We start from the raw sequence: 24,903 nt of genomic DNA, 5'->3' as shown, positions 1-24,903 counted from the left end.
CACTGGTGATCGTCGAGGGGACACTGAATAGTGCACGGTACATCCAAACCGTCATCGAACCCATCGTTCTACCATTCCTAGACCGGCAAGGGAACTTGCTGTTCCAACAGGACAATGCACGTCCGCATGTATCCCGTGCCACCCAACGTGCTCTAGAAGGTGTAAGTCAACTACCCTGGCCAGCAAGATCTCCGGATCTGTCCCCCATTGAGCATGTTTGGGACTGGATGAAGCGTCGTCTCACGCGGTCTGCACGTCCAGCACGAACGCTGGTCCAACTGAGGCGCCAGGTGGAAATGGCATGGCAAGCCGTTCCACAGGACTACATCCAGCATCTCTACGATCGTCTCCATGGGAGAATAGCAGCCTGCATTGCTGCGAAAGGTGGATATACACTGTACTAGTGCTGACATTGTGCACGCTCTGTTGCCTGTGTCTATGTGCCTGTGGTTCTGTCAGTGTGATCATGTGATGTATCTGACCCCAGGAATGTGTCAATAAAGTTTCCCCTTCCTGGGACAATGAATTCACGGTGTTCTGATTTCAATTTCCAGGAGTGTATTTTCGCATTCGGAAGAGAAAGTTGGTGACTGAAATTTCGTAAATAGATCTCGCCGCGACGAAAAACGTCTTTACTTTAATGACTTCCATCCCAACTCGCGTATCGTATCTGCCACACTCTCTCCCCTATTACGTGATAATACAAAACGAGCTGCCCTTTTTTGCACCCTTTCGATGCCCTCCGTCAATCCCACCTCGTAAGGATCCCACACCGCGCAGCAATATTCTAACAGAGGACGAACGAGTGTGGTGTAAGCTGTCTCTTTAGTGGACTTGTTGCATCTTCTAAGTGTCCTGCCAATGAAACGCAACCTTTGGCTCGCCTTTCCCACAATATTGTCTATGTGGTCTTTCCAACTGAAGTTGTTCGTAATTTTTACACCGAGATACTTAGTTGAATTGACAGCCTTGAGAATTGTACTGTTTATCGAGTAATCGAGTTCCAACGGATTTCGTTTGGAACTCATGTGGATCACCTCACACTTTTCGTTATTTAGCGTCAACTGCCACCTGCCACACCATACAGCAATCTTTTCTAAATCGCTTTGCAACTGCTACTGCTCTTCGGATGACCTTACTAGACGGTAAATTACAGCATCATCTGCGATCAACATAAGAGAACTGCTCAGATTGTCACCCAGGTCATTTATATAGATCAGGAACAGCAGAGGTCCCAGGACGCTTCTCTGGGGAACACCTGATATCACTTCAGTTTTACTCGATGATTTGCCGTCTATTAATACGAACTGCGACCTTCCTGACAGGGAATCACGAATCCAGTCGCACAACTGAGACGATACTCCATAGGCTCGCAGCTTGATTAGAAGTCGCTTGTGAGGAACGGTGTCAAAAGCTTTCCGGAAATCTAGAAATACGGAATCAACTTGAGAGTCCCTGTCGATAGCGGCCATTACTTCGTGCGAATAAAGAGCTAGCTGCGTTGCACGAGAACGATGTTTTCTGAAACCATGCTGATTACGTATCAATAGATCGTTCCCTTTGAGGTGATTCATAATGTTTGAATACAGTATATGCTCCAAAACCCTACTGCAAACCGACGTCAATGATATAGTTCTATAGTTCGATAGATTACTCCTACTACCCTTCTTAAACACTGGTGCGACCTGCGCAATTTTCCAATCTGCAGGTACAGATCTATCGGTGAGCAAGCGGTTGTATATGATTGCTAAGTAGGGTGCTATTGTATCGGCGTAATCTGAAAGGAACTTAATCGGTATACAATCTGGACCTGAAGACTTGCCCGTATCAAGCGATTTGAATTGCTTCGCAACCCCTAAGGTATCTACTTCTAAGAAACTCATGCTAGCAGCTGTTCGTGTTTCAAATTCTGGAATATTCCATTCGTCTTCCCTGGTGAAAGAATTTCGGAAAGCTGCGTTCAATAACTCCGCTTTAGCGGCACAGTAGTCGGTAACAGTACCATCGGCACTGCGCAGCGAAGGCATTGACTGCGTCTTGCCGCTTGTGTACTTTACATACGGCCAGAATTTCTTCGGATTTTCTACCAAATTTCGAGACAATGTTTCGTTGTGGAAGCTATTAAAGGCATCTCGCATTGAAGTCCGTGCCAAATTTCGCGCGTCTGTAAATTTTAGCCAATCTTCGGGATTTCGCGTTCTTCGGAACTTCGCATGCTTTTTCCGTTGCCTCTGCAACAGCGTTCGGACCTGTTTTGTGTACCATGGGGGATCAGTTCCATCTCTTACCAATTTATGAAGTATAAATCTCTCAATTGCTGTTGCTACTATATCTTTGAATTTGAGCCACATCTCGTCTACATTTGCATAGTCAGTTCGGAAGGAATGGAGATTGTCTCTTAGGAAGGCTTCTAGTGACACTTTATCCGCTTTTTTGCGTTTGTTTCTGGTGGATTTGGAATAAACGGTATTGAGCCTAGCTACATCGACCTTGTGATCACTAATCCCTGTATCAGTCATGATGCTCTCTATTAGCTCTGGATTGTTTGTGGCTATGAGGTCAAGTGTGTTTTCGCAACCATTTACAATTTGCGTGGGATCGTGGACTAACTGCTCGAAATAATTTTCGGAGAAAGCGTTTAGGACAATCTCGGAAGATGTTTTCTGCCTACCACCGGTTTTGAACAAGTATTTTTGCCAACATATCGAGGGAAGGTTGAAGTACCCACCAACTATAACCGTATGAGTGGGGTATTTATTTGTTACGAGACTCAAATTTTCTCTGAACTGTTCAGCAATTTAAAACTATTTCTTGAATCCTCGTAAGTGGGATTTCCCAGGATGGTTCGTGTCCAGCTGACAGTTCAGTTTCTTCAGCGTCTGTGTGACATTCTCTGTACAGGCTGAGTAGCCCCTGGTACGAGTCCTTTAAGCTTGAATGCATTTCCCCTAGTATTCCAGCAGCGAAACGTAGTCTGGCAGCTGCTTCACCTATGGCTGAGCCTGTGTGATTGGTCCGTTTCATCTCTCTACACGTTGTTACACTTAGTTATTTCTATGAGTTAACCACTTGTGTGATGCATTGACAGCTAGACCTAATAATCGTGTAGACTATTGTTTGAGTCGACTAATTACTCATCTTCATACTAGAAGCCGAGGGAACATTTGGCATTCAGTCATGAGAGAAATAATTACACTTGTTTCCTTAACCGTAACAACCATTATCTTAGCAGCACAGACCTGAGGTACATGTAGGTTACGTGTTATTTATTATTAACTAGTGAATTTGCAATTGCTAAATATGTATAGGAATTGCATATACTTCTAAGTACCTTGCTAGCACCACCCTCTGCCCATCTTCTCTTCCTCCCCCCGCTCTCTCACCGTATATCTCCTCCTCCCCCGTCTCTCTGTGCAAAACCTCCCCCCCCCCTCTCTGTCCATCTCCTACTCCCTCCCTCTCCACGTATGTTTCTGTTTGGGTGTTCAGCAGACTGTTGTACGTAAATCCATCAAGATTATTCGGGGTTTTTGGTAACAACATTTCCCCTTTATTACATGTGTATGTACACTGAAGAGCCAAAGAAGTTGGTATTTAAACTCAGAAGAGTCTTCCTGGAGCCACTCTCTAGCAATTGTGGACGTGTGGGTAGTAGCATTGTCTTTCTGGAATTGCCGAAGTCCGTCGGAATGCAAAAAAAATGGTTCAAATGGCTCTGAGCACTATGGGACTTAACTGCTGAGGTCATCAGTCCCCTGGACTTAGAACTACTTAAACCTAACTAACCTAAGGACATCACACACATCCATGCCCGTGGCAGGATTCGAACCTGTGACCGTAGCGGTCGCGCGGTTTCAGACTGTAGCGCCTAGAACCGCTCGGCCACCCCGGCCGGCGTTGGAATGCACAATGGACATGAATGGATGCTGGTGACCAGACAAACAAACACAAAAATTAACCGAATATGTCGACCCGCTCTTAAATGATGACGTTTCATTCATGCAGAAAATTACATTAATTTCCGACTTTTCTGTTGGATGTTCCAAACATTTTCTTTCGTACTATCCTCGTCGTGGCAATAACGAAACAAAGAACTTCAATCAAATCTGTCTAGCCGTTCTCAGATGATGATCTTTCGTAGATGCGGCAATTAATTTTATCTGTATAGGTATTGTGTCATTTCCTGAGTTAAAGAATTCAATATAGTTTGTTAGATTAAAGCGTGTGGTTGCGTCTGGGGACATTGTTTTTGTTGTGTCTTAATAATATTGAAAATTAATATTGCTGGACCACTGATTTTCAATCAGTATGTATACTAACAAACGCACAGCCACAACTTAGTTTTTGTGCCCACTTACACTACTGGCCATTAAAATTGCTACACCACGAACATGAAGTGCTACAGACGCGAAATTTAACCGACACGAAGAAGATGCTGTGATATGCAAATGATTAGCTTTTCATTCACACAAGGTTGGCGCCGATGGCGACACCTACAACGTGCTGACATGAGGAAAGTTTCCAACCGATTTCTCATACACAAACAGCAGTTCACCGGCGTTGCCTGGTGAAAAGTTGTTGTGATGCCTCGTGTAAGGAGGAGAAATGCGTACCATCAAGTTTCCGACTTTGATAAAGGTCGCATTGTAGCCTATCGCGATTGCGGTTTATCGTATCACGACATTGCTGCTCGCGTTGGTTGAGATCCAATGACTGTTAGCAGAATATGGAATCGGTGGGTTCATGAGGGTAATAAGGATCGCCGTGCTGGATGCCAACGGCCTCGTATCACTAGCAGTCGAGATGACAGGCATCATATCTGCTTGACTGTAACGGATCGTGCAGCCACGTCTCGATACCTGAGTCAACAGCTGCGGACGTTTGCAAGACAACAACCATCTGCACGAACGTTTCGACGACTTTTGCAGCAGCATGGACTATCAGCTCGCAGACTGTGGCTGCGGTTACCCTTGAAGCTGCATCACAGACAGGAGCTCCTGCGATGGTGTACTCAGCGACGAACCTGGGTGCACGAATGGCAAAACGTCATTTTTTCGGATGTATCCAGGTTCTGTTTACAGCATCATGATGGTCGCATCCGTGTTTGGCGACATCACGGTGAACGCACGTTGGAAGCGTGTATTCGTCATCGCCATACTAGCGTATCACCCGGCGTGATGGTATGGGGTGCCATTGGTTACACGTCTCGGTGACCTCTTGTTCGCATTGACGGCACTTTGAACAGTGGACGTTACATTTCACATGTGTTACGACCTGTGGCTCTACCCTTCATTCGATGCCTGCGACCGCATGTTTCAGGTCGTGTACGGGCCTTTCTGGATACAGAAAATGTTCGACTGCTGCCCTGGCCAGCACATTCTCCAGATCTCTCTCCAATTGAAAACGTCTGATCAGTGGTGGCCGAGCAACTAGCTCGTCACAATACGCCAGTCACTATTCTTGATGAACTGTGTTATCGTGTTGAAGCTGCATGGCCAGCTTTACCTGTACACGCCATCCAAGCTCTGTTTGACTCAATGCCAAGGTTTATCAAGGCCGTTATTACGGCCTGAGGTGGTTGTTCTGGGTACTGATTTCTCAAGCTCTATGCTCCCAAATTGCGTGAAATTGTAATCACATGTCAGTTCCAGTATAATACATTTGTCCAATGTATACCCGTTTATCATCTGCATTTCTTCTTGGTGTAGCAATTTTAATGGCCAGTAGTGTATTTTATTATTCGGTTGCGAAGGGTGTGGAAATGTCGTTGTAACCTTTCCTGAGGTAAGCTGGCCCACAAGTGTTGTAACTGGTCATTGATATCCCGCGTACTAGCACTGGGAAAGAGTTGACGTCCAAGGTGGTCCGAAGATGTACTATGTGGGAGAGATCTGGGAATCTTGCAGACCACTCCTGAACATGGGACAGACATTTTATAGAGGCACGTGTGTTCTGTGGGTCTCCATTGTCCTGTTGAAAAACTGGCACCACAATACTGTCAGACGAGACGTAACACGTGAGGTCCCAGAATGTCTACGACACACTGTTGTGCTGTCAGATTTCCTTCAAACACTGCCAGCCACATCCTGAAGTCATACGCGATGGCTCCCCCACACTGTGACGGCACAACTAACACGGCTGTGCTTGTCCACAATACTGTTTAACATTTTAATGTTCGGATAATAGGTTGCCGTCTCTTTAATCTAAGAATAGATGATCTATGCAGCTAGCCGCTATCTCTGTGTGATGTCTTGTCTGTATAGACGTGTATCTGTTGTCTTTAAGATCCCTTCACCTTCAAACATAAATATATACAGTGAAGTAAGGCCCTCCCAGTTCTTGGCTGATCCGTGATAAGACAGGCGAAAAATTTGACTAATGGAGGATTATTAGTATTATCTCTATTTTCATTCGCTCTCTCGCCTTTATCTATGTATAGTTTTTAATATAGGATTTCATTACGTGATATAGTGATAAAAAGAATCAGCTAAATAGAATCTTTGGTGGAGTCCTTCGTCTTGGTAATCAGCGGCTGGCTGGCTGTAAGAGATCTTTACATTTATTATTACTGTTAAACACTGCAGTCAGTCGGGAGAATCAATTTGTTCCTTTTACGAAAGATTGCGAATTCCAGATGTGTACGAAGCCTTTTTGGCGATTTAACACAAACTCAGTGATTGCAGGCTCTCTTAGACACAGCTGAAACTTCCCCACTAATTACAGGGCCAACGTGATCAACCAATGATTCAGAAAAAGCTCATTCGTTCATTCACTGCAGAACAAAAAAGTCACAAACCTTATTTATGGAGGAAATCGTGTATTAAATCCATCTCCATTACATGTCCAGATCTCTTTCTCTTCAAAACAAACTGCTAGCGCCACAAATCTCGCTTTAGCGAGAAGAAAAGCAGAATATGTATCTCTCAAAAACACGTCAATGCCTCAACAGATACTCCAGAAGCTGTCCTAGTTACCACTCTAACAACCATGGAGAATGCATATATGCATCTTTGTTATTTCAAAGAATAAATAAACTAGAAAATACTTTGGCGTCGACGAGCTGTCGCCACATATATTACGAGAAAATCAGATCAGATAACTTTTCCAAAGTGGATGAATGTGGATGGTTCGATTGAAAATGATTAATTGGTGCGTGGTAGAGGGTATCTGCTGTGGGGACATTACAACTGCAATAAACTTACCTCTCCCCATGTCGCCTCTGTACTGTCTGGCAATGGTCGTACAGGTAGTTTAAAATGGAGAACAGTCGGGTTGGGTTGTTTGGGGAAGGAGATCAGACAGCGAGGTCAGCGGTCTCAACGGACTAGTGAAGGATGGGGAAGGAAGTCGGCCGTGCCCTTTGAAAGGAACCATCCCGGCATTTGCCTGGAGCGATTTAGGGAAATCACGGAAAACCTAAATCAGGATGGCCGGACGCGGGATTGAACCGTCGTCCTCCAGAATTCGAGTCCAGTGTCTAAGGAGAAACAGTCCCTAAACACAATTTGATGCTGTTCTTCACCAGTTTAACCGAACACAGCTGTTCATAGATACCATATAATTAAATTTTGCTCCAGACATTTTAGTCTAATCTTTATCCATGATAATGATGGAAGCTGAAGAAATGAATTAAAATCTGTGCCCTAGCCAGAACTTGAACCTGTGTCTCGTTGCTTACTAGGCAGGAATGCGAAGCCAATATGCCATCACAGATGCGGCACGGACTACCTTAGTCCAACGTCCTGCCTAATGCATACTTCAATTCACATCTTCAACTTACTGTTTTCTCGTGATGTTAATGGCAGCCTACACATGGGAAGATGATTGCCTTGTCTAACTACTGCTTGCCTCCGACCAGTTGTGCTGAATGAACCAGAGCATTGCAGGGGAGTCCGTTACTTGTTCTCGGATGGTAGCCACAGATGTGTGCTCCATGCCCAATGATGTCTGCCCACATGTTCCGATGCAGGGCAGGATATGGCACGAATAGACTAGCTGGGCAAATAAAGGCAAACACTGAGCCGCATTTCGTACTCTGTCAGGAGATGATAACGCTGTCTCACACGAGTATGTGGGACCTCTGTGTCCTTGACATTGATAACCTGACACGTGACACCATTCATGCATCTTGCATACCCTCACGTGCCTGTTAAAAATATTAAATAGAAACAACAGTAATGAACTCCAGTGGTCATGGTACCTGTCACACAGAGCTGCGACTAGCATTTACATATCCGGCAATAGTACGCTATGTGATCAAATGTATTCAGACAACTGGCTGAAAATGACTTACAAGTTCGTGGCGCCCTCCATCGGTAATGCCGGAATTTAATATGGTGTTGTCCCACCCTTAGCCTTCATGACAGCCTCCACTCTCGCAGGGATACAATCAATCACTTGCTGGAAGGTTTCTTGGGGAATGGCAACCCATTCTTCACGGAGTGTTGCACTGAGGCCTCACACAATGTCGGCGTTCCAAAACATCACAAAGGTGCTCTATGGGATTCAGGTCAGGACTCTGTGCAGACCAGTCCATTACAAGGATGTTATTGTCATGTAACCACTCCGCCACAGACCGTGCATTAAGAACAGGTGCTCGATCGTGTTGAAAGATGCAATCGCCATCCCAGAATTGCTCTTCAACAGTGGGAGGCAAGAAGGTGCTTAAAACGTCAATTTAGGCCTGTTATGTGACAGTGCCAAGCAATACCACAAGGCTTGCAAGGCCCCTCCATGAAAAAGACGACCACACCATAACACCACCGCCTCCGATTTTTACTGTTGGCACTGCACAGGCTGGCAGAAGACGTTCACTGGGGATTCGCCATACCCATAACGTGCCATCCGTTCGGCACATTGTGTACCGTGATTTTCACTCCTTCATGCTCCTTACACTAAGCGAGGCGCCGTTTGGCATTTACCAGCCTGACGTGTGACCCATGAGCAGCCGCTCGACCATGAAACCCAAGTTTTCTCACCTCCCTCCTAACTGTAATAGTACTTGCAGTGGATCCTGATGCAGTTTGGAATTCCTGTCTGATGGTCTGGATAGATGTCTGCCTGTTACACATTACGACCCTCTTCAACTGTCGGCGGTCTCTGTCAGTCAACAGACGAGGTCGGCCTGTACGCTTTTGTGCTGTACGTGTCCCTTCATGTTTCCACTTCACTATCACATCGGAAACAGTGGACCTAGGGATGTTTAGGGAGTGTGGAAATCTCTCGTACACACATATGACACAAGTGACACAATCACCTGACGATATTCGAAGTCCGTGAGATCTGCGGAGAGCCCCATTCTACTCCCTCACGACGTGTAATGATTACTGACGTCGTTGATATGCAGTACCTGGCAGTACGTGGCAGCCAAATACACCTAATATGAAAAACGTATCTTTTTGGGGGTGTCCGGATACTTTTGATGGCATAGTGTATGTACGTGGACGAATTTGTGTTGACATCTGATGATGTCGTTATATGCTTCACTTTTTTTTTGTGACTGTAATGGTACTTGAATTACGCAACCATTACGGCACTTCACCTGAACCTCTCGATACCAGCAATATTCTACTGTGTTTCTGTAAAGTAGTTAACATATTTCTGAGACAACATTCAGATTTGATTTCATTAATGTAGAGAGGTACTTTCATACATCGATATGTTTATGTTGCAATGATATTATTCTTATGTGTATTGTTTCTTTTGTCACTATGATCTTTGACGTACTTGTATCTCGATTTTTGGGCGCGTAAGCGATTATTAGTTAGTTAGAGAGTCGGACCTTGAAAAAGTCAAGTCTTGGACGTCATGTGAGAAAGACACATATTGTAGTCAGCTTATAAAATGTGAACTTTAACAGTGAGGAAGATGTTTTCAATTATGTTTTGTATTGTGAAGTGATGTTTTGTGTGTTACGTGATATTGCAGCAAAAGTAATAAAAAAGAAGTATAACTTAAATTCGGAGTGCTGATTACTTTTTTACATTACCATTGCCCTGCAAAAGTGTAATGTTCAAGAATGGTTTCTGAAGCGCATCTACAAAACTTTTGAATATAGCAGAATAAAACCTAGGCCTCTTTGCATCCGAGCTTGGAATCATCACCACCTAGATTTTCGACGATTGAGCCATGATTTTACAACGAGACCAGCGTGGGAAACACAAAAAGATGAGTGCCTAGTTTATTCATTATTACATGAAATGACTTTATTAATTGTGTCCTAATGACACCTGCCACATAACATAACTTTGTTGTTGCCCGAAAATGCTGTATTTAGCAGCGTGAGCAACACCACAATCCTTATTAAATTTTGACCTTTGTTGTGGTAGGGTTGTTAGATGACACAGCGTATTTTGTAGTTACCTGACACTTTATCTGCCTCTACCCTACACGTCGCCCCTCTGTTTTGATGGCGTGAAACATGGCGACGGGTTGTTCAGTTTGCTTCACTGTCGTCACAGTGTCGCCTCTCTATGATATTCTACACTTTTGGTGGCGTGGGACGGAAACGGGCCACACAGGCGACTCCTCAAATGGTTCTGCGTCTCCCCTCCCCCCTCCCTTTCTCCATGCCGTTCTGCGCAGAAGGCATCACGCACCCTCCACCTTGCTCGCACACCAGTATAGCCACAGACCCACAGCCGGACGCTGTGTCACTCAGAGAAGCTCTGGACCGAGCCGGTCTCTGTGCGGGCAGACTGCAGTAATTACTCTGGCAGTCCGAGAGCTCTGCTACAGTTGCGGGCGGGACTCCAACCTCGTGGGACACATGCGGCGGTGCTTTGACACAGGGCTGGGGGGGGTGGGGGGTGGGGGGCACGGACTACCTCGGTCTGAAGAGAACCTCATCCAGCAGCGACAATTTGTGGCCAGTGGGTCCACATGGAGAACATCAGATAACTAGATTGCTCCTCTCAGTTGGTTATTCCATCTGTCGCATATATCATTTCCACGGCATTCTAAACGTTGCATTCAGTCCTTGCTGATTTTAGTTACACCTTCTGATCGAAAGTGCCCAGATGCCTATTAGAGCACATTAATGTGACATTTGATGACTAACTGACAACCTCAGCTGCCGACAGGTGTTGTTGATATACCTCGATGTGGACAGCTGAAAATGTGTGCCCCGACCGGGACTCGAACCCGGGATCTCCTGCTTACATGGCAGACGCTCTATCCATCTGAGCCACCGAGGAAACAGATGAACAGCGCGGCTGCAGGGACTTATCTCTTGCACGCTTCCCGTGAGACTCACATTCCCAACTGTCCACAATTCTACATATGTATTGTACCTTACAGACATTTGCCCACCCACTCATTACTCACGCACTCTTTGGCGATTCCCGTAAGATTTTGGGCAACCCGTGCGCATTCGCACACACGAAGGTCAATGGCTGGGTAGCCTTTTAACTATATATACGAAGACAGTAACTTGTTCTCGAAAGAACAGGAGATCCCGGGTTCGAGTCCCGGTCGGGGCACACATTTTCAGCTGTCCACATCGAGGTATATCAACAACAACTGTCGGCAGCTGAGGTTGTCAGTCAGTCATCATATATTCCAGGGAAAAGCTGCATGGTCATCAACAGTAACTGTTCTTTCGAGAACAAGTTACTGTCTTCGTATAAATGTGACATGTGTCCAACCTTCGCCATAATGATGATTTGCACACGCTGAGCAAATAAAAAAAAAAGGTCGCACGACGAAGAAATTATCCGAATAGGACGGAATTGGTATACTTAATGCACCTGTATCGACAAACAGAGGATTACCGTTTCACAAAACTTGGATGTTGTAATCAAGAGAATGAGCTTCACAAATTGGCCAAATCAGTAAGCATTCGTCCACCTCTGGCCCTCATCTACATCTACACGGGTACTCTCCAAATCACATTCATGTGCCTGGCTGAGGGTTCATCGAACCACCTGCCCAGTAATTCTCTTTTATTCCAATCTCTAACAAAAGTTGTTCAGATGTTTGTGAAATCTTATGGGACTTAACTGCTAAGGTCATCAGTCCCTAAGCTTAGACACTACTTAACCTAAATTATCCTAAGGACAAACGCACACACCCATGCCCGAGGGAGGACTCGAACCTCCGCCGGGACCAGCCGCACAGTCCACGACTGCAGCGCCCAAGACCGTTCGACTAATCCCGCGTGGCCCAATCTCTAACAGAGCGCGGAAGAAACGAACCCCTACGTCTTTCCGTGCGAGCTCCGATTTCCCTTATTTCATTATGATCATCGTTTCTCCCTATGTAGGTCGACGTCAGCAAAATATTTTCACATTCGGTGGAAAAAATTGGTGACTGAAATTTCGTGAGAAGATTCTGCCGCAACGAAAAACGCCTTTATTTTAATGATGTCCACCCCAAACCCTGTATCATTTCAGTGACACTCTCTCCCCTATTTCGCAACAATACAAAACTTGCTGCCCTCCTTTGAAGTTTCTCGATGCACTCCGTTAATCCTATCTGGTAAGGATCCCACACCGCGCAGTAGTATTCCAAAAGAGGAAGGACAAGCGTAGTGTAGCCAGTCACTTTAGTAGAACTGTTGCATTTTCTAAGTGTCCTGCCAATAAAACGCAGTTTTTGATTAGCCTTCCCCACAACATTTCCGTGCGTTCCTTCCAGTTCTACTTGTTCGTAATTGTAATTCCTAGGTATTTTGTCAAATTTATGGCCTTTACATTTGACTGATTTTTCGTGTAACCCTAGTTTAACGGATTCCTTTTAGCGCTCATGTGGAGGACCTCCCACATTTCGTTATGGTCAATTGCCAATTTTCACACCATACTTTCTAAATCGTTTTGCAATTTGTTACGATCTTCTGATGACTTCACTAGTCGATAAACGACAGCGTCATCTGCAAACAACCTAAGACGGCTGCTCAGATTGTTTCCTAAATCGTTTATATAGACAAGGAAAAGCAAAGGGCCTATAAAATTACCTGGGTCAACCTCAGAATCTCGTCTGTTTTACTCGATGACTTTTCGTCAGTTACTACGATCTGTGATATCTCCGACAGGAAATCACGAATCGAGTCACATAACTGAGACGGTATTTCACAAGCACGCAATTTCACTATAAGCTGCTTGTGTGGTACAGTGTCAATAGCCTTCTGTAAATCCAGAAATACGGAATCAATTTGAAATCTCATGTCAATAGCAACACTTCGTACAAGTAAGGAGCTACGAGGGCTATCCACAAAGTACATTACGTTTTGGAATTAAAAATAAATAAAGTATTGGAAATTTTTTTTATTATATACAGATGAAAGCCACACTTAAATACTACTTTTCTACATAGTTGCCATTTAAATTGAGGCACTTATCGTAGCGATGGACGAGCTTGGAAATTACTTCGTCGTAAAATTCGGCCGCCTGCGCCTTCAACCACGTGACGACTGTCTTTTGGGACAGAAAAGGTGTGATTTTTGTGGATTTCCTGGAAAGAGGCACTACAATAAACTCTTATAGGTATTGCCAAACTCTGCACAACCTCAGAAGAGCAATACAAAACAAGCGCAGGGGAAAGTTGGGCTCAAAGATCTAGCTGATTCACGACAACGCCCGGGCCCACACGGCAAATGCCACTCGTGAAGTTCTCGAATCTTTTAAGTGGGAGTTGTTTCCTCATCGGCCGTACAGTCCCGACCTGTCACCGAGCGACTTCCACTTATTCCCAGCAATGAACAAGTGGTTGGCTATGCAGCGTTTTGATGACGACGCACAGCTTCAAGAAGAGGTAACCACGTGGTTGAAGGCGCAGGCGGCCGAATTGTACGACGAAGGAATTTCCAAGCTCGTCCATCGCTACGATAAGTGCCTTAATTTAAATGGCAACTATGTAGAAAAGTAGTATTTAAGTGTGGCTTTCACCTGTATATAATACAAAAATTTTCTAATACTTTATTTATTTTTAATTCCAAAGCGTAATGTACTTTGTCGATAGCCCTCGTACTTGTGTTTCACAAGAATGATGTTTTCGAAATTCGTGTTCACTGTGTGTCAATAGACCGTTCTCTTCGGGGTAATTCGTAATGTTCGAACACATGTTCCAAAATGTGCTGCATTTCAACGCTAATGACACGGGTCTGCAATTTAGTGGATTACTCCTACTACCTTTCTTGAATATTAGTGTGATCTGTGCAACTTTCCAGTCTTTGGGTGCGGCTCTTTCAGCGAGTGAACGGTTGTATATGATTGTTAAGTATGGTGCTATTCTACCAGAATAGTTTGATAGAAACCTAACTGGTATACGGTCTGGACCAGTAAAATTGCATTTGTTAAATGTTTTAAACTGTTTTGCTACACCGAGGAAATCTACTTCTATGTTTCCCATCTTGGCAGTTGTTCTGGATTGGAACTCAGGAATATTCAATTCGTCTTCATTGGTGAAGGAAGTTCGAGAGGCTGTTTTTAGTAACTCTGCTTTGGCCACACTGTCTTAGATAGTATTTCCATTGCTAACGCGCAGAGAAGGCATTGATTGTGTCTTGCCGCTACCAAACTTCACATACGACCACAATCTCTATACTTGCAATTATTCGGCTTGACAGTGACTGATAGAGTTGTTGCATGTCATCCCGAGGGATGTCGTGTCAGTTCTGTTCACCTGGCGCGATAGTTCGTCAAAATACCGTGCTGATTGGTGGGCCCTGCCCATAATGGTCCAAATGTTGTCAACCTGGGAGAGATCTAGCGACCTTGCTGGACGAGGTAGTGTTTGGCAACAGTAGAAACGGTTCAAACGGTTCTGAGCACTATGGCGCTTAACATCTGCGGTCATCAGTCCCCTAGAACTTAGAACTACCTAAACCTAACTGACCTAAGGACATCACACACATCCATGCCCGAGGCAGGATTCGAACCTGCGACCGTAGCAGTCGCGCGGTTCCGGACTGCGCGCCTAGAACCGCTAGACCACCGCGGCCGGCGGCAACAGTAGAGACTACCCTCATGTGTGGGGTGGCATTACCTCGCTGTAACGGAAGCTCAGTCTCTGTAGCTACAAAGTGCAACGAAACGGTCGTCTGTTCTGCAGGATACGTGCCTTCGCCTATTTCACAAAATTCGAGAGTGTTGTGAAATGTTCTATAATGATCTGAGATGTTCCAGGCTATTCACGAACATCCTGCATCATTGTGGATTATTCCGGAATATTCTGGAATGTTGCGGAATGCTCTAGAATACTCTAGAATGTTCTCGAATGTTTTGGACACAACCTACGACCAGCTTAGAGACAGAAATGATGACACTTTCATAGGACCGGACCATCATTTTGCAGGACAATACTCTAGCACGTACGGTGCAAACTGTTACTGATTTGTTTGACTGATGGGGCTGCTAAGTTCTATACCACCTACTGCGCTCCCCTGACTTAAGCCCTCGTGAGTTCAGCTCGATTCCTAAACTGAAGGAACCACTTCACGGCATTCTCTTCAGAACTGCTACAAATTCATCGGACAGTACACCGCGCCGCTCGAACTGTCAACACAACTGGCACTCCTAACAGTCTCCTACGACATCCCCATCGCTGGCAACGGGTTATACGCAATGCTGGTGACTGCTTCGAAGGTCAGTAAAACTTTGAAACACGTATCTATTTTGTACGAGCTGTAAATACATAGTTGCCACTATTAAAGTTCCAAACCTCGTATGTTCAAAACCACGTTCGTCAGGTGAAAACGGGAACCTTCTTCATGGATGGAAGATAAAGGGCTATAACATCATATAACTCCCTTGCACGTACCGGAACTCGTTTCTGAGTTTTAGCGGCATGCACATTGTATACTTACTTCTATAATATATACTGATAAAGCATAAAGACATCAAAAAATAAAAGCCGTTTTAATATATGAAATGTAAAGCAGAGTGGTACACAAATGACACCTGCAATAAGAAATGTGCGAGTGTCTGCAAACGCAAAAATGCCAGGTAGGTTTCATATGGACTTACAGCTCAGTGTGAGAGGGGCAATGAACTACCTGTAGCTCATCTGTACTATTTGCAGGTTGCAGCGCTAACCTTTTGCAAGGTCAACAAAAATTTCATTTTCAGTATTTCGCGTGATTATTGACCGAATTTGAAAATTTTAATGCTGTTATATTCAACTCATTAAGAGGTATCATCTTGTGGTAAGAGTTTAACAAAATAAGGCAAGTAATACAGTTAGGAGCTGTGTCTTTGTGTTGATGCAGCGTAAGTGATGGCGCGCAAATACCCCGACTTTTTTCATTCAGTGAGAAAGAGAGAAATTAACGACTTCCAACAAACTTCACATATTATTTCAAAACCTGCACGAAAAATTTCCTCGCTGACTACCCCCACAGTATGATGAAAGAAAAACACTTTATCGTTTGCTACATTTTCACTGCTCCTGCAATCAGACTTCAGTTCAAATGGTTCAAATGGCTCTGAGCACTATGGGACTTAACTGCTGAGGTCATCAGTGCCCAAGAACTTAGAACCACTTAAAGCTAGCTAACCTAAGGACATCACACACATCCATGCCCGAGGCAGGATTCGAACCTGCGACCGGAGCGGTCCCGCGGTTCCACACTGTAGCGCCTAGAACCGCTCGGGCACTCTGGCCGGCTCAGACTTCAGTCTCAGACACGACGTTTTAATTCATATCATGTTTACTAGTAAATCTGTTCACAAAATATGGTGCAGACGCTATCGACATACAGCACAGAGTGTACCTGCAAGATTTCATCATTGTAGTTCAGGAGAAGTGACGTCGTAAACATTCACATGCATGAGAAGTTAGCTTTTAATAATGTGGTGCGGAAATCACCCAGACTAATCTCATCTGAAAAGTAATTTGTTTCTTGACGCTGTTATATTCACGTGAGATCAATTATTTAAAGAATCGGGATGCGTGGGTGGGTTACTGGCACTGCAACTAAAATATCAGTGAGTCTATCAAAGTTTGGATCAGTAAAGTCGTACAAATACTTCAGCGTAAATTGTTATGACAGTATGGAATACGCGATGGTTCATTGGTGTGATTCTATGACAAAAACAGGTGGATAAAGAGAAAGACAAAGTCAGCGGTATTAGATGGGACAGAGAGAAAAACCTGTGAGACTGTGTAAGCAAAATGTCGACCGTTTTGAAAATAAGTATTGTTTTTGAAATGCAGAGTGGTCAAGTGACATACCAGACACATACAAAACTACATGAGAAAAAAAATATTATCTTTTATTTGACTGTACCTTTACGTGTTATCGAGTGAAGTCGCATTTTGCGCTGAATGAAGCGCGTTAAGTTAATAAAACATAAAGGCAAGAGCACCTGCTAGACATTCTGTCTAGTACGTCGTAATGTTGCTGTTAAGCCGCTTCACCCACTGATTGCAGACTGTAACCAATACATGCACCAAAATCATGTTCCCAAAATTCTCGTTATTTGTGTGCGGCTGACGCCAGTTTAGAATATTGTATTCTATTGCCATGTATTAAACTGGGGATCAAGAAACGACGGAGAAGCTTCATCCCGCCGTAGGCCACAGCGGTTCACAACCCCACACACGCCAAAGCAGTCCACCCACCACACCGCCGATGCATACCGAACCCAGGGTTATTGTGCGGTTCGGCGCCCTGGGAACGTCTCATACCAGACGAGTGTAACGCCAAATGTTTCCTTGGTAGAGTAATTATGGTGCACGCGTACGTGGAGACAGTGTTTGCGCAGCAATCGCCGACACAGTGTAACTGAGGCGGAATAAGGGGAACCAACCTGCGTTCGCCGAGGTAGATGGAAAACCGCCTTAAAAACCATCCACAGACTGGCTGGCACACCGGACCTCGACACTAATCCACCGGCGGAATTCGTGCTGGGTACCGGCACACGTTGCCTCTCGGGAAGCAGCGCGTTAGACCCGCGGATAGCCGGGCGGGCTAGTTTGGAACTAGATGTGGTGAGTACTGCACCCTGGTCTCATACTGAACGACGCCAAAACACAGGTCGATGTTTCTTCACCCGTAACCGTTTTCCATCATCCAACTTTCGGGCTGTGCAAGACCCAGTTTCAGAGAAATTCGCGATTAATTTCACCACCACACTGACGGTAATGTGTGGTCTGTCCGGGTGGCGTAGGTTGAAATTCTGTGCGGTAATCTGAGGCGTACATGTCCCACTCTTAACGTGGCCGCGCTCGCCTGTTTGCCAGGCAGGCAAGCCGCCGCACGTTGTCAGCCGAACGGGAGGGTTGCTTTGCTCCCATGCGAGCCAGGCTGTGCCCAACACAAGCAGGATAAAGGAGTCCTGCTTGCCTGCCCATCTTGCCGCTGTACTCCGTAGCAGTTTATTCTGCACGCTTTCCTTATACTGTTATGAGTAGACTTCGGACGTTGATGAAAAGTTGTCTTTTTTTCCCAGGCTCAGTGTAATGTACACTGAAGCGCTAAAGAAACTGGTATGGGTATACGTATTCAAATACTTCAGATACATAAACAGGCAAGGTACGTCGATGCGGTCGGTAACGCCTGTATAAGACAACAAGTGTCTGGCGTAGTGGTTAGATCGGTCACTGCTGCTACAATGGCGGGTTATCAAGATTTAAGTGAGTTTGAACGTGGTTTTACAGTCGGCGCACGAGCGATGGGACATAGCATCTCCGAGGTAGCGATGAAGTGGAGATTTTCTGCGCGACTATTTCACGAGTGCACCGTAAATACAAGGAAACCGGTAAAACATCGAATCTCAGAGAGCGCTGCGTCCGGAAAAAGAACTGGACCAATGACGACTGAAGAGAATCGTTCAGCGTGACAGAAGTGCAACCCTTCCGCAACTTGGTGCAGATTTCACTGCTGGACCATCAACGAGTGTCGGCGTGCGAAGAATTCAACAAAACATTTCCGATATGGGCGTTCGCAGCCGAAGGCCCACTTGTGTACGCTTGATGAATGCACGCACAAAGCTTTACGCCTCACCTGGGCCCGTCAACACTGACAATGGACTGTCGATGACTGGGAACGTGCTGCCTGGTCGGAAGAGTCTCGTTTCAGATTATATCGAGCGGATGGACGTGTACGTTTGTGGAGACAACTTCATGAATCCATGGACGCTGCATGTTAGAAGGGGACTGTTGAAGATGGTGGATTCTCTGTAACGGTGTGGAGCATGTGCAGTTGTAGTGATAGGGGACCCCTGATATATCTAGAAACGACAGGTGTCACGCATGTAAGCAACCTGTCTGATCACCTGCATTCATTCATGCCCATTGTGAATTCTGAGGCACTTGGGAAATTCCAGCATGACAATGCGGCACCCCACAAGTCCAGAATTGCTACAGAGTGGCTCCAGGAACAGAAATCTGAGCTTATACACTGGCCACCAAACTCCCCAGACATGAACATTATTGATCATATCTGGGATGCCTTGCAACATGCTTTTCACAAGAGATTTAAGGACAGCCCTGCACGATTCATGGTGTCAGTTCCCTCCAGCACTACTTCACACATTAGTCGTGTCAGTGTCACGTCGTGTTGCGGCACTTCTGCGAGCTAGCAGGGCCCTACCCGATATAAGGCAGGTGTACCAGTTTCTTTGGCTCTTCAGTGTAGCCGCGTGGTGTGAGGCATCTTGCCACCGTCGGAGGTTCGAGTCCACCCTCGGGATTGGGTGTCTATGTTGTCCTTAGCGTAAGTAGTTAGATTAGGTAATGTGTAAGCCTAGGGACCGAAGACCTGAGTAGTGTGGTCCCATAGGAACTTACCCCCATCGTCAGTCTACTTCCATAGCACACATGCTATAACGCTAAAAACACGAACTACGCGATACCGTTACCTGCCGATATGTACTTTCCCGTTATTTTATTACAATAAATCATAGCTAAAAGGAAGCGTTTTCGAGAGGTCCTGAGTTCGATTATGCTTCCAAACAGTTTATGTCACGTTCTCTATGACAAAGAAAACACGCAAAGTACGTAGTTTAACTCACATTCTTCATTTGGCGCCCGCCACTAGAGTGTAACGCGGAATTTCATGCTGCTACGTCAGCAGCTACTCATCCGTATGCGTTTTCACGTTAAGTGAGAGGACGGCGTCACATGGGTATTGGACATGTACAGGGAAGGGTACTATGAATGGTCATATATACCCTGGGAGTCACGGTATCGTATAGTTGCCCTTGCACACGAGCGCGAACTATTGGCCCACGTTAGAATGTACAGAGGGGCCAGAAAAATATAGACACTCTTTGATAGTATCTTTGGAACAAGTTGATATCGTTGCAATTTTGCGCTGTAGCGTAATCCATTGCTTTCTCAACAGATCTTGGCGCGCGTTTCTTGGTAGATGACTTAGAAACAATGAATGAAGTAAGAATGTCGTCTGAGTATCGAAATGCTGTATTGAAGTAGTACTGAAAGTGTGAAAACAAGATGGAGGTACAACGGCAATCACGTAATATGTATGGAACTCAGCCACTGACACGTACATCCATTTATCGTACCCAGCATGAATTTGAATCTGGCGGTATTGCTCAGGATGCGCATAAGGGAAGGTCTGACCGACCAAAAACGTCAAGTAGTCCAGCTTCCAGCGTTGCTGTGTTGCAACATTTTACTGGGTCAGCTGAAAAGACTGTGAAGCAGGGCGCACGTGCAAGCGGGGTAAGCCCGAACGAGCGTACGACGCATCCAGAAGGCTGCAAAGTGGAATGAGTACACTCCAAGATCGCTGCACGCTATGAAAAAGAACGACCCGCCTCGAAGTATGGAGTGCTGCAAGTGGTTTGAAGGCACGCTTCGAGAGGATGAACGGTTTGCTGGGATGGTTTCCTGGTCTGACGAGGCGCGATTGAAACTGACCGGTTTTGTAGACTGCCACAACATCGCGTGTCGGCCTCTGAATCTCCTCAAGTTCATGCGGACAGACGTGTTAATCTACCAGGTGTTAATGTGTGGTGTAGTCTGTCACCTCACTGTCTGATTGAACCATTCTTCTGTAAAGTTACCGTAAGTTGTGATGTACAGGGAGCGTCAAAAAAATGTATACACACTTTGAAGCGTCATAGAAAATTTATTTCCCGTTCTACAATGTTAAATTTCCGGAAATGGAAAGCTGAAAGTCCAATTGCAAAAATAAATGTACTTTGCAAATGTGATTAATGTACAAACTGGTGGCCTTCAGCATCAATACATTTCTGGGTACGAGCCACCACTGATTCCGTACATCGTACCAAAGTGTCCAATGAGATTGCCGCGCACACCACCTGAATCTCATTCCAAAGTGTGTCCTGGTTACGTTAGTACACCTCATCTTTTACTGTGCCCCATAAGAAGAAATCCAGCGGCGTGAGGTCTGGAGAGCGTGCAGGAAACTCGATTGGTCCCCCGCGGCCTATCCACTGGCCTGGCACATTGTGATCCAGGTATGCTCGTACGTCCCTATGATAGTGCGGCGGGGCGCCATCTTGTTGGAAATAAAACTCATCATTACCGTATAACGCACGAATGGCAGGGAATATGGAGTCAGCAAGCATTGTTAGGTACGTTTCTCCAGTAACAGTACCTTCAAAGTGGAAACGCCCAATGAGTCCCCTTGCAGACAAACCACACCACACATTTACACCAGGCAAATTCACAACCTTTTCAACTACAATGTGAGGATTATCTTCAGCCCAGTACACACAATTGTGCCTATTGACAGTTCCATTGAGTTTCAATTGGGCTTCATCCGACCAAATTATGCTACCCATAAATCCCGGTTCACGTCTCACCATCCCCTGAACCCATTCACAATATTCTAACCTTCGATCTGGGTCGTCGTCACTTAGCTGTTGCACCGGCCTTGGAATGTGCACACGAAACTTGCCTTTCTTCAGAATGCCTAGCACACTACTAGCACTTACATTACTCTCGCATGCTGCTTGCCTTGAAGATTTTTGAAGCGACGCTGAAACAGTTCCGTGACCGCAGTTGTGGAATCGTCACTTGCAGCTGTACGAGGTCGCCCTGATCGACCTTTATGCACATCACACACTGTTCCATGAATTTCGAATTTGTCTCGCAGACGAGTAATTGTTAACCTTGAAGGTGGTTCTGTACCATACTCACTTCTCCACTGTCTTCGAACCGCAGCTACATTCTCAAACTTCCAGTACCACTTAATTATCTGCTTCCGCGCTTCAAGCTCAAACGCACGTGCGGCATGTTGCAGTTACAGCAGTGGCAAACTGCTGCCACCTTTTGAAGAAACATAACATTACTTTCTCACAGATATTTAACCTTGTAGAACGGGAAATAAATTGTCTATGACAGTTCAAAGTGTGTATACATTTTTTTGACGCACCCTGGATATCTTCATAAGCTGCAAACATCGATTTTAGCTGCCACTGGAGAGGTGTTTGGAAATGAAAGATTTTGCCTGGAACAAGATGGCGCTCTGCCACACTATCACAGAGATGTCAGAGCCTACTTGGGTGGAAATCTACCTGGACGATGGAGAGGTCAAAGAGGAGCAGCTAGCAGTTGAGTACCCACAACGGTCTCCAGACCTTACACCTCTTCTACCAACAGGGGACCTCGAAAAATGAAATTCATCAACAGAAGCCAGCCACAATGAATGAGCTACGAGATACCATTGAGGGCTCCTGTGAGGCTATCACATTGGCAACAGTGACAGGTTTAGTTCAGCGGCATCGATGTTGTATTGGTGCCAATGGCGGTCACTAAATAACCTTACCCCCGTGTAAGAATTGTAATGGTATGTAATTTTATTTAATTAATATTGACTATCAGAGAGTGTGTACATTTTTCTGGACCCCTGTACTTAGCTCCGACATGATGCACGCGCAGCTACACAGTTCTGACCACGAGTGACGCTTGAAATGTAGTGAGGGCATTGCACAGGTTCCGTTCAAGGTCAAATACAACAGTACAGCCTGCAGGCTTGCCTAACATCTGCAATTCTCGTGGGTTTTTCATGTTTTTGTCCAGCCCCTATAGATGCTGACAACAACGTGGAGGTGAACAAACAAACATCGTTTGGTTCAAATGGTTCAAATGGCTCTGAGGACTATGGGACTTAACTTCTGGGGTCATCAGTCCCTTAGAACTTAGAACTACTTAAATGTAACTAACCTAAGGATATCACACACATCCATGCCCGAGGCAGGATTCGAACCTGCGACTGTAGCGTCTACAACCGCTCGGCCACCCCGGCAGGCCAAACTTAGTTTGAACAGACCTTGAAGGTGTAACGGTACCGGCTGGTCGCCATGTCGTCCTCATACCTTCGGAATCACCGGATGCAAATACAGAGGACACGTGGTCAGCACACCGCTGTCCCGGCCATTGTCAGTTTTCGTGATCGGCGCTGCTATTTCTCTATCAAGCAGCTCCTCAACTGGCCTCAAAAGAGCTGAGTGCTCCCCATTTGCCAACAGCACTCGGCAGAACCGATCCGTAAGCTATCCAAGTGCAAAATTTATGTCCGCAGCTCGTGGTCGTGCGGTAGCGTTCTCGCTTCCCGCGCCCGGGTTCCCGGGTTCGATTCCCGGCGGGGTCAGCGATTTTCTCTGCCTCGTGATGACTGGGTGTTGTGTGCTTTCCTTAGGTTAGTTAGGTTTAAGCAGTTCTAAGTTCTAGGGGACTGATGACCATAGATGTTAAGTCCCATAGTTCTCAGAGCCATTTGAACCATTTCTTGCAAAATTTCAGTGGTCTGACTGGAGCCGGTGTTACTATTGCGACAGGGCCGTTAGGACGTAGAGGGGAGACATTTTGGTAATTACGTGGTTGTAATGCTGCATTCCAAACTACTAAATGTCACAGTAGCGACCTGTGACGGGGTATGGAAGTTCCAGCTAGCCCTGTAACGTGCGTACCTGAATCTCTAGCGCATTTAAAAGCCCAGGTGCTGCTCTATGGCCCTTTTCAGTGGTCGCTCTTGCAAACTTCCATATTCCTGTACTCGAGAATTTCTATTCTGCAGTAAGGGCTAACATACGAGCGCGACTCAAAGTTAACAGGTGGGCATGAAAATTAAGCAAACGGCAGGTTCAAAATGGTTCAAATGGCTCTGAGCACTATGGGACTTAACTGCTGAGGTCATCAGTCCCCTAGAACTTAGAACTAATTAAACCTAACTAACCTAAGGACATCACACACGTCCATGCCCGATGCAGGATTCGAACCTACGACCGTAGCGGTCACGCGGTTCCAGACTGTAGCGCCTAGAACCGCTCGGCCACTCCGGCCGGCAAACGGCAGGTAACAGGATAATAATGGCCGCTCTCAGTGGCGGTTTATTTCTTTTCTGATGGGAGGCAGACATGATGTATGAACTACCATCTTGAAAAAAATAAAGTTACGTAATGAATTTGTGCTTTTGAACTTCCTGGCAGTTTATAACTATGTTCCTGCCTCGATTCTCTTATCTTCGCCTTATACCAGCCGAGCTATACAAGCGCTACTAAAGAGACGCGCTCAGACGTCTGCGTCCTACCTCCAAAACTTCACAGAACTTCTCCGTATACGTTTCCGCACTGACATCCTTGGAAGAAAGGATCTGTGGAGAAATGGATTAGACAGAGCCAGTTGGATTGTTTGCAGAACAGAGTGAAAAACCGTTATTGTACAGCGGTAACTCCTTACCTTGACCTAAATGAGGTTACATAAGATTTGACTGGCGAGTTAACAAATCCCCTCATGTACGAACATAACTTAGTTGCGCACTGTAAATGATAAACCAGCGGTATACAACAATGCAAAGACGGTTGTGCAGAACAAAGTCATAATTGACTGTTACAACGATTAGTACTCAAACGATCTTCGCTTTATGCGAAACTGAATACAAGCAACCTCTGGTTGTGGCAAAATTGGCAGGATGTACAAGTATGTCTGTGTATACCAGGTGATCAAAAAGTCAGTATAAATTTGAAAACT

The 24,903-nt window shown here is 45.5% G+C and overlaps 1 protein-coding gene and 1 non-coding gene across 2 annotated transcripts in view; one reads left to right on the top strand and one right to left on the bottom strand.

Annotated features, from left to right (window-relative positions):
* LOC126426481 (adenylate cyclase type 5-like) overlaps positions 1-24,903 on the top strand; it is an 858,869-nt gene that overhangs the window by 530,899 nt on the left and 303,067 nt on the right. The window lies entirely within an intron of this gene.
* Positions 11,122-11,195, bottom strand: Trnat-ugu (transfer RNA threonine (anticodon UGU)). The gene has a single exon. It is a non-coding gene; the product is annotated as a tRNA-Thr (tRNA).

This window comes from Schistocerca serialis, chromosome 11, assembly GCF_023864345.2.
Source record: "Schistocerca serialis cubense isolate TAMUIC-IGC-003099 chromosome 11, iqSchSeri2.2, whole genome shotgun sequence".
Classification (NCBI taxonomy): Eukaryota; Metazoa; Arthropoda; class Insecta; order Orthoptera; family Acrididae; genus Schistocerca; species Schistocerca serialis.
The sequence above is the reverse complement of the archived record's forward strand: the minus strand, read 5'-3'. Positions and strand labels throughout refer to the sequence as shown.